Here is a 15048-nt window from a genome sequence, read left to right as displayed (position 1 = left end):
CTGCTACTGTCTGTAAGTAGTACTACTTCTGTCATTAAGTCTCTCTATATAGCTCAGCTCTTTCATTGCATGTATTTATAATCATCCTCACTATATTATGCAGATTGAAGATCGCCGAATTGAAGAAAAGACAAGTCGGTGATATTGGGTTCATTAACACATATCTCATAGATGCAACTCAGGTTAAATTTCATGCCGCAGATACCGAGGCCAACTTGCTACGATCATTGGTAATAAATGAAAACAAAGATATAATACTCTTTCCTTACAACTTCAAGTGAGTGTTACTGTCTTGTGCGTATTCGGTTTCCCTGATATATTAGTCAAGGTTATAGTAATGTAATTGATGAGTTATGCATGCGTGTGCAGTTTCCACTATATTCTCCTAGAGATTAAGCTTGAGCAGGGACTAGTAACCGTCTTAGACTCAAGACGAAAAGATCCCCAGGACTATGCGGACATGACTAAAATGCTCGAGAAGTAAGTTAAATCGATCATTATCCACCATATCAGCAGCTTTGTTCATTTCCTGATATATCAAGTAATTGTGTTCTTTGTCTGGCAGGGTTTGGAAAAAATTCTCCAAAAAAGCTCCAGGACTCCCGAAGAAGCTGCAATTTAGACACCCGAAAGTAAGTACTATAGTAGCATGTTCCGCGCATCTCCTATTGATTCAAGCGCTAGTTTCATCAATACCATTTGGCATTCTTGCTTATCAGTTTGACTGACCTCTATTTCTTGTAAAGTGGTTGTGGCAGGAACAAGGGAATGATTTCTGTGGATACTACTTTTGTGAGTCCATCCGCCACACGACCTGTGAGCGGGGCTACACTGACGAACAATATGAAGTACGTAAATAACAACATTCACAATTTTATTTTATTACCATCATTTGTGTTGAGTTTCATTCATTCATATATATATGTATTGACCCCCTTCTTCAAATTAGATGTTTCGGAAGCGGGATGAACTCCTAGCACCAGCTCGCATGCGAGCAATTCAAGAGGAAGTGGCGGCATTCTTTCTTGACCACGTGATCACTGAAGACGGAGAATACTATGTGGACCATGAGTCCGTATGATTATATTTGTAAGAGATAATTATTGTATACACAACGGGTCATACTACCTTATCGATGTTCGTGAGCACAAAGACTCACGTAAATCGGAGGAGGAGACCAAGCGGCCGTGGAATATAGCCCTTCTTCGGCCTTACTATACTTGAGCCACAGGCTCTTCTTATGTACATACTTATGAGAATGTATATATATTATATAATAAACCGGAGCCTCGGCTAAAGTAGGGTCTCTGTTCTTTTTTACATCATGTGTGGTTCCACAGGGGCTTCTACTGACAAAGCGGAGTTTTATTAACCTGGCCCATAAGGCCACATAGATATAAAGGATATCACTAGGGGGCTTGGTTGTCTTCACACAATAGCTACACCTTTTGATTGGTTTAAAACCAAAAAGGGATATCACTAGGGGGCTTGGTTGTGACCTCTTGATAGGCTTAAAGCCAAAAGGAAATTATGTGGAACCAAAGAGAGTATGTTGCATCAAGAACAACTCAAACATAGGTACCACTGAGCACAGCTCAAATATTACCTGGGGGCTCCTTGATTCTCAAAGAACAATGAGCTTGCACCCTTGTAATAGGCTATCAAGCCAGGCTTGGAAGCCAGGTGTATTCACCTAAAACCCCAGGTTATCCTGCCTATTTAAGTAAGCCACTCCGTCCAGGTAAACCTGGTATGACCCATCGAACGTTTGACAAGTCAATCTCATGGACCCTGAACTTGTCGAAGTTAAAACAGTGACTGGTTAAAGATTGAGGTCCATCTTAAAAGGCTTTGCAAAATGGTTTAACTCAGCGGCCTGGCAGCCCATGAAAAGCTTCGATTTAGGGCCTGACAGCCCATGAAAAGCCTTGTATATTTCTTTTTTTGCTTTGCTATTTTTAATATCTTTTGATAAGGGATTTATGAATATTTCTGATAAAGCGGTGTTTATTACAACCCGGCATGGCTTTCAACGCTCAGTTGTCAGTACATGATCAGTTCTAAACCGGCAGTAAATTGCTCCGGTCTGGTTTTTGCTACAGGTCACCAGCATTATACGAACAAACCGGTGTAGTTTTACATAAACCAGCAAGAGGGAAAGGAGTCGTCAATCCTACAAATGAGTATTTTCACTCCTATTATGCCAACAGTTGGTCAGCCAACGAAGATATATCACAGGTATCATTTATTTTATATCTAGTTAATACAAATCTTGGCTATCCATCCAAGTTATGTATATATTTTTTGGGCATCATGACCCGTCCAGTGGTAAACCACTAAGACACTTTCAAAGTTCTTATATGCAGGAGCATAAAATCATAATGGACTATGCATAGATATATCCCACAGGCAGGACAAGTTTTCAGTATTAGGCAACACAAACATGTTTGATGGCATGGCAGATAAGGTGTTCATGCTATCCTATTACAAGGTGCTTTCAATACCCCAAATTGAATAAGTGTTTTCAAAGGAGTGGTAGACTGCAGCTCATAAACCAGCCACCGGTTTAGGATTCCTCATCAGGACGGCTTGACGATTGAGGGTCATCTTGCACGGTCACATTCTCTTCATCCCTCCACAAACGCTAGAAATCAACCGTTGACCAATCGATTCCGGTTAAAGCTTGAAAAACGGCCTCTTCATGAATGAGGTTTGAGGCGTCAATATCAGGAGCATAAGTATGCTTACGGATTGGCGGCACAAGATCTTCAACATTATGAATTAACGTGGGCTGTCTTTTTCCCTCAGCATCGTAAACCGGTTGAAAATGAGATAGATCGGTATCCTCTGCCAGTTTGCTTGCTATCGGCCGCATCTCCTTTGTTAGCCTTAGGAGATCATCGTTATTGAAGTTTGAGCCATCTTATTTCACACCAGGATAGCCTTTGATGATATCTGCCGGTTCAAGATCCGGAATCCATGCCTTGGCCTGCAGTCGGTGCACCTGACCTTGTGGATGATCTCTTCAGTTCGTTGATCCGGGCAGGCAGCATGGCCAGCTTTTTGATAGTTTCTTTTATCAGCGATGGCGGAGGCTTGTTATACGCTGTAGTGCAAATGGCTCGCTGGGATCCAGAGAATAGCTGTTCTATCAAGGTATATGCCCCTTTAAGCTTCATCCTTATGTCAGTGCCCAGGTGAGCAATGCGGGTCCCTGTCATGGTTAAATATCAATAAACCGATCATCGATAAGATATTATGAGTTAGACAAACTGCATGAGAGAGTACTTACCAAACACAGCAGAAGTCATAGCGTCAATCTGCCGCTTTAAGCCGGTTAGTTCTTCAACCACTGGCTTCAGGGCTGCCTCTGCGTCCTTGTCTTTTTTTGTCAAACCGGCCTTTTCTGCCTCCCAGTCTACGCACTCTTTGTTGAAGGTCTCTTTCAGCCTTGCCATGGATGCTAGGGCATTTGTTAACTCCTCCTTGGCCTTGGAAGCCTCTGCTTGCTGAGATTTGACGTTCTCTTGAAGGTCTGCGGTTTGAGCATCCTTTTTACTCAGCTCAGCCTACAAAGGCGAGGTATATCATCAAAACAGGCTATGAAGTACCAAGCATATAACGAGTTATGCACTTTGTACTTGGGGGCTAATGCCTATTTGTTCTATCATCAACATACTTTTCACAAGTCTCAAGTACAATGCAACATTATCCTTAACACTTGGGGCTAATGTACATCTGTTCAAAGTTGACGCATTGATACAAGGCCCGGTTTACCTTATAAGATACACCGGCCCTTGGGGGCTACACCGATGAAAACTACAGGGATACAATGATAAAGTACCAGTTTGTTTCCAACGATGACTTGACATATGGATGATCAGCATGCAAGGATTAAGATATTATAAAGTCCTGGTCTATGATTAACATCATAAACCGGCCCTTGGGGGCTACTTGGGATGATACTTGTACTTTGGATTTAAGAAAGGAAAAGTGATGAAAATACCTCATAGCGTTCCTTCATCAGGTTCACCAAACCGGCTTCATAATCACGGTTTGAGTGCAGACGGTTTAGAAAACCAGAGTGGAGTTCTTGAGCGCTGAGATGGGCGTAGCTTGACAAGTCGGTGCTCCATTTGCCTTTTTCCATAACAGGATGGCCAGGAGAGCTGTGGCTCATACCGGTAATAATAACATCGCCTTCTTGGTCTCCAGCAGTCTTTGCTGGAGTTGATGGAGTGTCAGTAACTCTCACCGGACTGAAAGACCTATCATCAGCCCGGATTGGATCTGCCGCTTCATCATCTGGCACAGCAGTGTTAACTTCTGGTTGTTCATCAATATTGTGATCATGAGGGGGTGGTTCATCAAAAGTAGCTTCAGGATTTGGACCCTCTGGTTCAACCGTTTGTTCCGGTTCAACCGTTTGCTCCGGTTCAAGAACCACTTGGTCTTCGGGCGGATTGTTCACCTGAGCCTTTTTGCTGGGTCTGGCTTTGGCTCTGTAAGTGCATCTAGTGCCACCCCTAGTTGGTTTTGGAGTATTGACGACAAACCTAGTTGAGGAACTAATGTGTTTGTGAGAATTGCAGGATAACACAGGTAGAAGTCCCTCATTGATTCGGTTTTACTACCAGAGATGACCCCTAAAAATGTTTGAAGACATTGAAGTCAAAGGTGGTATATGAAGATATTCACATTGAAGACTATGACAAAAGAAGACACGTTATGAAGCCTATGGAGCTCGAAGACTTAGATCTTTCGTAGTTCTTTTCTTTTGTGTTGAGTCATAGGAACCACCATACTGTTAAGTGGGGTCCAGGAGAACCAGTTAGAATGACTGAAGTGATGCCCAAACTAAAAACCTATGTCTTCGAGTGAAGACAATGAGAGCGAATCTTGTCCAGAGCCAGACAAGTCAGCTTTGCTTGTAGCCCAAGTAAAGTTGCCATGAGAGTTTGAAATCTGACCGTTGAGACACATGTCAGTTCCTTAGTGACCCAGGGTCATTTCGGACAAATCAGGTCGGGTTGCCAAGTGGCTATAAATAGCCCACCCCCTACAACCATAAATGGTTGGCTGCTCAGACTTTAGTGCACGACTTTTGTCGTTTGAGAGCAACCCACCTCGAAGCCTTTGAGAGAAAATTCCTAGTGAGGAGAAAAGCCCTAACCACCCAGAGCCAGAGAACATTGGGCATCACTTAAGTCTTCTTGTCTGTGTGATCTGAAGACTTATTACACTTGAGGACTGTGAATCCTCCAGACGGTTAGGCGTCGCGTTCAGAGCATCCAAGAGACATTGTGGATTGCCAGTGAACGAAGTCTGTGAAGGTTTGGGAGTCTACCTTGAAGACTTACCAGAGTGATTGGGCGAGGACTAAGTGACCTTAGCTCAAGGAGAATACGGTGAGGACTTGGTGTCCTGAGCTGCGTGTTCAGGACTGGGTGTCCGGGACTGTGTGTCCTAAGGTTTAAATACCTAGCCGCTCCAACCAGACGTATAGTTGTCACAGCAACTGGAACTCGTCCAACACATCATTGTCTTCAACGAGTCATTGGTTTCATCTTCACTTCCTTTTACTTACTGTTACTCATTGTGAAGCCAGTGCATGCTTGCTATACCTTTTGTCTTCACAACGTAACTGTATGATTTGTTTGGCTTCATAACTTCTTCCTACCTGATCCTTATTACACTGCAGCTACTTGTCATTGTGCTTTCACTCTATTGAATACTTGACCATGAATTGCCTAGTGTAATCTAACTTCCGCTGCATAGTGATAGGCTTATCTCTACTGTTTGTCTTCATAACTTCCACGCTTTGAAGACTTGCATAAAAATCGCCTATTCACCCCCCCTCTAGTCGATATAACGCACTTTCAATTGGTATCAAAGCAAGGTGCTCCCTTGTTCTGTGTGATTCGGTTTAACCACCTGGAGTTTTAGCTATGTCGACTGCAGGGATAATCAAAGTCTCCGCTGCGTGCCCCGTCTTCGATGGAACTGAATATCCCTACTGGAGGAATAAGATGCGCACGCATCTTGAAGCCATTGATGTCGACCTATGGTATGTCGTCGAGAACGGCGTTCCTAAGGCTGGAGAAGGTGTCACTGCTTCTGATGTCAAGAAGTTCACTCAACTGGATTCTACTGCCAAAAATATCATCTGTGGTCATCTGACAAAAAGACAGTATGGCCGTGTGAGTGCCTTGAAGACATCCAAGCTGGTCTGGGACTGGCTCTCCAAGGTCAATGAAGGCATCTCAACCCAGAGAGATCAGAGAATCAGTGTTCTTCGCAACCTCTTCAACCGCTTCAAGCGAAATGACAATGAGAATGTCCAGCACACATTTAACCGGCTCACTAACATAACAAATGAACTTCAAGCCCTCGGCGCCACTGAGATCACCAAACATGAAATCGTCAAGACGCTGCTAAGATCACTTGATAGTTCGTTTCACATCCTAGCCCTGATGATTCAAGAACATCCTGATTTCAAGACACTCGATCCGTCTGACATACTTGAGAGGCTCAACACACATGAGTTCCAGCTTTCTGAGAAAAGAGATATCTACGGTCCAAACTATGGGCGAACTCGTGCCTTGAAGGCAAAAGTTGTTTCCTCATCTGAAGAAGAATCTGACAGCAGTTCTGATGATCCTGAAGACATTGGAAGGGAACTTGCAATGCTAGTGAAGAAGTTCCAAAAATTCACCAAGGAGAAAGGCTTCAGAAAATCTTCACGATCAAGCTCAAGGAATGATGAAGCTTCTGCTCATGACTACAAGAAGAAAACATGTCACAAGTGCAAGAAAACTGGACACTTCATCTCTGAGTGTCCACAGTGGGACAATGAGAACAGAAGGAAGAAGAAGAGCAAGGAATATGATTCTGACGACAAGAAGAAGAAGAAATACTCAAAGTCTTCTTCCAAGTCTTTCTCAAAGTCTTCATCACACAAGAAGAGCTCATCTGGCAAGGCACATGCGTTTGTTGGCAAGGAAATGGATTCAGAGGAGGAGTCCGCTTCTGAGGAGGCAGAGGTGGAATCTGAGGAGGAGTCTGATTCTGGCATTGCGAGTCTGGCTACACCATACGTCGGCAAGTCCATCTTCAACACTGAAGACAATGACTTCATCACCGACACTGCAAATGACAAGAACGACTCCACTCCTACCTACTGCTTCATGGCACGCGGTGCCAAGGTAAACACACGCACTACTCGCTATCAAACATCTAGTGACGATGACTCTGACTGTGATTCAAAACCCAGCTACAAAACACTTGCTAAAATTGCAACTGAGCAACAGAAAGCTATGGAACATATTCAAAAACTATTAGATAGAAGCGATGATCTGTTGGGTGCTGAAATGACTCGATCTGAATCCTTAATTGAAGACATAAAAAATCTTCACGTTAAGTATCAGGAACTTGAAGATCGTCTTGATACTCTCTCAACAACTCATGAAAAGCTTTCCTATGATTATCTTCAAAGGAAGCAAGAACTTGAGAAATTGAGAGCGGCTCATGAAGATCTTCAAAAGGAAAATGAGTCACTTCACGCCGAACAGATCAGTTCCGCTCAGGAAGGATTTGAACCACCATGTCTTAAATGCATTGAGCGTGATAATGCTACTTCTGTTGCTGAATGTTCCACTGCTACTGCTATTGCAATATCTTCAACTGTTGATGTGGTAACTAACCCCTTTGCTGAGGATACCACTGCTATTGCTGATGAGAATGCTAGGTTGAAGACATTGCTTGAAACAGGGATGTACAAAAGTCTTAAAGGACATCAGACTTTATGTGATGTCCTCAAGAAGCAGATTCTGAACCGAAACCCTAGGAAAGAGGGTGTTGGGTTCGTAAGGAAAATAAATGCAGATGGCTCTTACTGGAAACCTGAGCAGTACCCCAAAACCACATGGGTTGCTACAAAGGAACCTTCAGCAGATCCATCCAATTTATCTGGCTTCACATGTGCTAACCCCATTATTATTGATGAATCCTTTGATGCAAACTATAAACTGTCTAAGAATCAGAATGGTGAAGTGTTTGCCAGGTACATTGGTACTAACTGCAGGAATGGACCACCTATGAAGAAGATCTGGGTTCCGAAAAAGTGTCTGGAAAATCTTCCTGTGAATGTCTTCATGACACCTCACTTGAAGAAGACAAACCTCAGACCAAAGGCTTCATACGGTCCAAAGGCTTCATACAAACAGAGGACTCACCTGAGTCACACTAACGCAAATGTTTTGCAGGGAAACCATACTCAGGCATATGAATATGAGAGTGGTTCATCGAACCATCATGCTCATATGACCAAAAATTATTCTACTTATTACTATGAGTATTATTGTCCACCTGCAAGACTATTTGCTAAGGCTTCAAAGCCAAAATTCTCAGAGGCTGCACTTAGACTTATTGCTTCTAAGCCACCCTTGAAGATGTGGGTGGTTAAGAAAGCTTAACTCTCTTTTGCAGGGAAAGGTCTCCAGCAGAAAAACAAAATCTTCTGACGCTATTGCTGGGGACCTTAAAAATCTTGTAGGGCGCAAGATAAAATGCCCGAATGGCATCATTATGTACTTCGTTCCTGAATCGCATGCTACTCTCCCTATTAGTCCTAATCTGGATCTAAGTTTTCATAACCCACTAGTTCGTCAAATGTTTTTTCTTCACAATTCTCTTCGTGAAGCCTATCCCCCTAACTGCACTGTAGGGTACGACACCAGCGTCTTCAAAGTCTTCAGAATGGATTATTGACAGTGGGTGTACAAATCACATGACTGGCAAAAGAAGCCTTCTTATGGACTCAACCTTACGTCCATCTGACAAGAGCCACATCACATTTGCTGACACTGGTAAAAGTAAGGTATTGGGTCTAGGTAGAGTTGCAATCTCAAAGGATCAACACATGGATAAAGTCATGCTTGTTGAATCCCTTGGCTTCAACTTAATGTCTGTCTGAATGCTTTGTGATTTGAACATGATCATAATGTTTGGAAAATATCGTTGCCTAGTACTAATGGAATCTGACAAGTCTCTAGTGTTTGAAGGGTATCGAAAAGATGATCTGTACGTGGTAGATTTCTCAGCAGGGCCACAACTTGCAGTATGTCTTCTTGCAAAAGCTTCAGAATGCTGGCTTTGGCATCGGAGGCTTGGGCATGCTGGCATGAGGAACCTCCACACCCTTGCGAAGAAGAAGCATGTCATAGGCATCGAGGGCGTCAAGTTCAAGAAAGATCACTTATGCGGTGCCTGTGAAGCAGGGAAGATGACAAGGGAAAAACATCCTTCGAAGACAATCATGACTACTATTCAACCCTTCGAACTGCTCCACATGGATCTTTTCGGTCCCACTCACTACTCAACTTTTACTACTACTGCTTGCCTCTATGGCTTTGTCATTGTTGATGATTACTCTAGATATACTTGGGTGCACATAATCCTTTATAAGACTGAAGTGCAGGATGTGTTCAGACGCTTCGCCAATCGTTCTATGAACAATTTTGGCGCCAAGATAAAACACATCAGAAGTGACAATGGCACTGAATTCAAGAACACTGGCCTTGATATATACCTTGATACCTTGGGCATCACACATGAATTCTCAGCTCCGTACACGCCACAGCAGAATGGCGTCGTCGAACGCAAGAACAGAACACTCATTGAGATGGCCAGAACAATGCTAGACGAATACAAGACTCCAAGAAAATTCTGGACTGAAGCCATTGACACTGCATGCCATACAATCAATCGTGTTTATCTTCACAAGCTTCTGAACAAGACATCTTATGAACTCCTAACTGGCAAGAAGCCAAATGTCAGTTACTTCAGTGTATTTGGCGCAAGGTGCTGGATCAAGGACCCACACCACACCTCAAAGTTTGCACCAAAAGCACATGAGGGCTTTATGCTTGGATATGGAAAGGATTCTCACTCCTACAGAGTCTTCAATCTCTTTCATTACAAAGTGGTTGAAACAGTGGATGTGCGGTTCGATGAGACAAATGGTTCACAAAGAGAGCAATTGCCAGATGTGCTAGATGAGATTCCAGCTAGTGAATCAATCAAGCTAATGGGAACTGGAGAGATTATACCTTCTGAAGCTCAGCCTGAAGAAGAACTTATCATCTCAGCACCTGATCAACATGAAGACAATGCTCAGCCTGAAGACAATCCTCCCAACAACAACAAAGATCAGCAAGAGCAAAGTCTTCGCCCTGTACATCCTCGTGTTGCCAATGAAGTACAGATTGACAGAATAATTGACAGCATCAATGCACCTGGTCCACTCACTCGTTCAAGGGCAACTCAGCTAGCAAATTTCTGTGGGCACTTCGCATTCGTCTCAATATCAAAACCCAAGAAAGTTGAAGAAGCCTTCATGGAACCTGAATGGATTCAAGCTATGCAAGAAGAGCTTCAACAGTTTGAGCTGAATAATGTATGGGAACTAGTTAAGTGTCCTGATCCACGGAAGCACAACATAATAGGCACCAAATGGATATACCGCAACAAACAAGATGAGCATGGTCAAGTTGTCAGAAACAAAGCTCGTCTCGTTGCTCAAGGATATACTCAAGTGGAAGGCATTGACTTCGATGAAACATTTGCTCCCGCGGCTAGGCTTGAAGCCATACGCATTCTGCTGGCCTATGCAAATCATCATAACATACTTCTATATCAAATGGATGTGAAAAGTGCCTTTCTCAATGGCAAGATTGAAGAAGAAGTGTATGTTGCACAACCGCCTGGCTTTGAAAATCCAAAACATCCTGACATGGTATACAAGCTCAACAAGGCACTGTATGGCCTCAAACAAGCCCCTAGGGCCTGGTATGACACACTCAAATACTTCCTAAAGAGCAAAGGCTTCATACCTGGTTCCCTAGATCCCACTCTTTTCACGAAGACATATGATGGTGAACTGTTTGTGTGCCAAATATATGTGGATGACATTATCTTCGGCTGCACCAATCAGAAGTACAGTGAAGAGTTTGGATATATGATGCAAGAGCAATATCAGATGTCCATGATGGGGGAGCTGAAGTTCTTCCTTGGTCTTCAAATACGACAACAACGCAATGGCATCTTCATATCTCAAGAGAAGTATCTCAAAGATTGCCTGAAGAAGTTCGGTATGCAAGACTGCAAAGGCTTCACAACACCAATGCCAGCCAAACATCATCTAGGTCCTGACGACAATGGTAAAGAGTTCGATCAAAAGGTATACCGCTCCATGATTGGTTCTTTGCTTTACTTATGTGCATCTAGGCCATATATTATGCTTAGTGTTTGCATGTGTGCTCGATTTCAAGCGGCACCAAAGGAGTCGCATCACTTAGCTGTGAAGCGAATTCTTTGATATTTGGCTCACACCCCAACTCTAGGATTATGGTATCCAAAGGGCTCAGAGTTTGATTTGGTTGGATTTTCGGATGCTGATTATGTTGGTGACAAAGTTGATCGCAAATCTACATCAGGCACATGTCACTTTCTGGGACGATCACTTGTATGTTGGTCTTCAAAGAAGCAGAACTGTGTATCTCTCTCCACTGCTGAATCTGAATACATTGCTGCTGGATCTTGCTGCGCTCAGCTTCTATGGATGAAGCAAACACTCAAGGACTATGGCATTCATCTGAAGCAAGTACCACTTTACTGCGACAACGAAAGTGCCATCAAGATTGCCAGCAACCCAGTTCAGCACTCGAAGACAAAGCACATTGAAATTCGTCATCACTTTCTCAGAGATCATGTTGTGAAGGAAGACATTGATATCATACACGTCAACACTGAAGAACAATTGGCAGATATCTTCACCAAGCCCTTGGATGAGAAGAGATTTTGCAAGTTACGGTGTGAGCTAAATATCCTGGAATCCTCAAATGTCCTGTGATCAGGCACACATCCTAACCCTTATGCATACTGATGACTTAGATGTGCAACACACGAAGTAAAGTATATCTTCAATCAATGAAGACATACATTCTAAGTGTGAATACATTAATGTGGAATTTGACTTCAGAGCGCCACGATAATTGTGCGCCGTGTCTGTGTCTAATACTTCCTATACGGTGGGTAACGCCACCACCAAAAGTTCTATTTTGAAGTGTTTCACTCATGGCGTTACCTTGCAATGTCTTCACATTTGGTTTGGCTTCGAACTCAACATGTCTTCATGATTATCTTCACTACGTTGATTATATAGATGTATACATACTAGTGTTCTGTCCTCTACAACATTCACTTATAGCTATGTCTTCGTGGTTGAATCTTTTGAACTAAGTGAATGTGATCGGACCCTAATATCTCTATGCTTTCTATCTCAAATTCTATCTCTCCAAGTCATATGCATTCTATTGAAACTGTCGAATGTCTTCACTGCGTCCTTGTCAACAGAAGATATAGAGACAACCAAAAAGACCGTTTTCAATGCTCATTTATCCACGTGAAATTCGGAGAAGTAGGAACGACCGCCCGACAATCCAGGCGTGCGTGGGATGTGGAACTGCCCCCAAAATACCGCATGATGGCCACGTACTACTCAAATGCGAATCGCCAGGGGCACCTGAGTAATAGCGCAGTGCCATCCCTGCGCCTATAAATTCACACTTACCGCGGTCATTATCTCCTTCTTCCAGCCTCGCACGAACCCTAGCGCCACCGCTAGCTCTCGATGACGCCGGCGACGAAGCGCTTCCCTGCCGCAACCTCTCCGACGCCGTCCTCACGCTGACGGCGGACATCGTTTTCTCCGCCGTCGCCGTAGGTGTCTTCCGTCGCCAAGTTAGGGCACGGAGGACTGAACTGCTCGGCATCATCTCCCACTTCCGTCTAGCAGTTCCAAGTGTGGTAAATAAAACTTCTTTTTACAGCCCCTTTTGATCCCATGGTACTGTCACTTTCTACCATAAGAAGTTTATCTTCACACAAGTTAGATCTCTCAATCTGCATCTCATAACATGCCTAGTATATTCACTTATGCTTCATGAAGTAGTTAGATTCCTCACTTGTACTGATCTGTGGGTTCGTACAAATCTGGAACCAACTTCTTATCTATGAGTGAATGTCTTCGCACGATGAGGTCAATGTCTTCTAAATTGATTAATCTTCAAAACCTTTTGAGAATGCATATGACATCTTCCCCTTCCCTCGCACCTTAATGCTGTCACAAGTACATGTCCGTGGGAGAATCCTTCGGTTCTCATAGTCTGCATTCATTTGCAGAATTCCTACAGCATCACATAAATTCTCCTGAAGCCAGGTCCTGTTGGTCCAGCAAAAGAAAGCCTTTGAAGCCTTTGAAAGTTTTGAAGCCTTTCAAGTTAAAGTTTATGGCTTCAGAAGCAGCATCAAGGAAGGGGGGCAGACATCGACGTGAAGGAACTTCCAAAGATCTGCCTGAAGACCTGGCAGAAATGTATAAAATAGATCCTGAAGAGAATTATGGGCAGCGCAAGACCCGAATCCAATGGATTTGACGCTATTGGGATGAACAATGGTTCAAATACCGCTTCACTACCCAAGAGTATGCTGAGAAAAGTGCCATCAAAAGACCGTGGGGAGACGTCCTATACAAGAACCTTGTACCCAGGTCCAGAGATGAAGCTATTGCCCAAAGCTTCTATCGATGCATGGTTCGTGGGCCACAACCTGATGATGCACATCCGTCGTCACTACTCTGGTGTCGTGACGACAATCTATTCAAGCGCAACTTCCAGTTTGCCCAACAATCAGCGAAGCAGAACAAGAAGAAGTTGGGGTTAGACTTCAACCCCGGTCCCTCAGCACCAAGGGCAGATGGCACACGCGAAGCTGAACCCAATGTCATCGGTCCGTTTGCCAACCTTGAGGGCCTCATCACCCGCATCATAGTCCAAGGGACTGCCGTGAATGACCCCCCAGCTGACTCTGAGTCTGATGAAGCTCCTACTGTACCGAAGCCAAAGCAGTCGAAGAAGCCAAAAGCTTCAAAGCCGGCCCCTTCATCGAAAATCTCAAGGGCGAAGCCATTGGCAACTGCACCTCCTGAAGACAGTGTGCAGTCTGAAGACGTATCCCACGTCTCCAAGCCCCAGAAGGCCAAGGTGCCTCAGCCACACACCGGCAAAGAGCTCACAGCTGCTGCCATTCTGCGCAGTGAAGCCATTGATCTGTCAAGTGATGACGATCTTGGAGATGACGCTCTAGAGCAGCTCATCAAGAGCAAAGAGGAAGTTGAAATCTTCAACAATTTGCCTCTCTTTGATGTCGCCATCATCCACAACTTCATCGACGAATGGTTTGCCTCACCAGATATCAGCTTCGAAGATCTGCAGCTGCCCGTTGGCCTCAGCGTCGCCTTCCAACGCGCTATTGCTTCAGAACTTGCAATTGCTCAGCGCATTGTTGAACTAAAGCAGAAAATTGATCATGAAAAGGCTCAGTTCAAGAAGCATGTGGCCAAGCTCAGCGTGCAAGAAGTGAAGAGCTTCAAGATCATGATGCACGAGCTCAAGGAAAACTTTCTGAAGAAGCGTGCAGAAGCTCAAGGTTCACGTGAGCGGATGAAGTCTCTAGCTGAGAGATGTGTGCAAGCCTACAATGAGGCTGAGAAGCGCAAGGCACTTGGGCGTCCTGGCATCGACCCCAAGATGGCCGCCAAGAAAAAGAAGAACACTGCTATAGCTGAACCAGAGGCATCAAGGCAGGAAGCAGTTCCGCTTATCTTCCCAACTGCAACAACTGGCTCGAAGCCAAAGAGCCGGTCAACAGCTTCAGAGCTCAAGAAGACAAGAACTGCTGAGGCTGAAGCCCAAAAGCGGAAAAGCTCTGAAGCCTCTTCTACTGCCCCCAGCAAGAAAAAAAGAAAGACCAAGAAATCTCGGGCTGCTCCCACAGATCCCTTGATGGTTGAACCTCTTTCTATGGTTCACCCGAACGAAGAACGACAACTGACAGTTCATGAGCCTGCTTCCATAGAGGCTCCTGAAGCTGAAGACATACCAGCAGTCGACCCCATCGCTGCTGAAGACATTGGCCATCAGGACAATG

Source organism: Triticum dicoccoides, chromosome 2A (genome assembly GCF_002162155.2).
Source record: "Triticum dicoccoides isolate Atlit2015 ecotype Zavitan chromosome 2A, WEW_v2.0, whole genome shotgun sequence".
Taxonomy (NCBI): Eukaryota; Viridiplantae; Streptophyta; class Magnoliopsida; order Poales; family Poaceae; genus Triticum; species Triticum dicoccoides.
The sequence above is the reverse complement of the archived record's forward strand: the minus strand, read 5'-3'. Positions refer to the sequence as shown.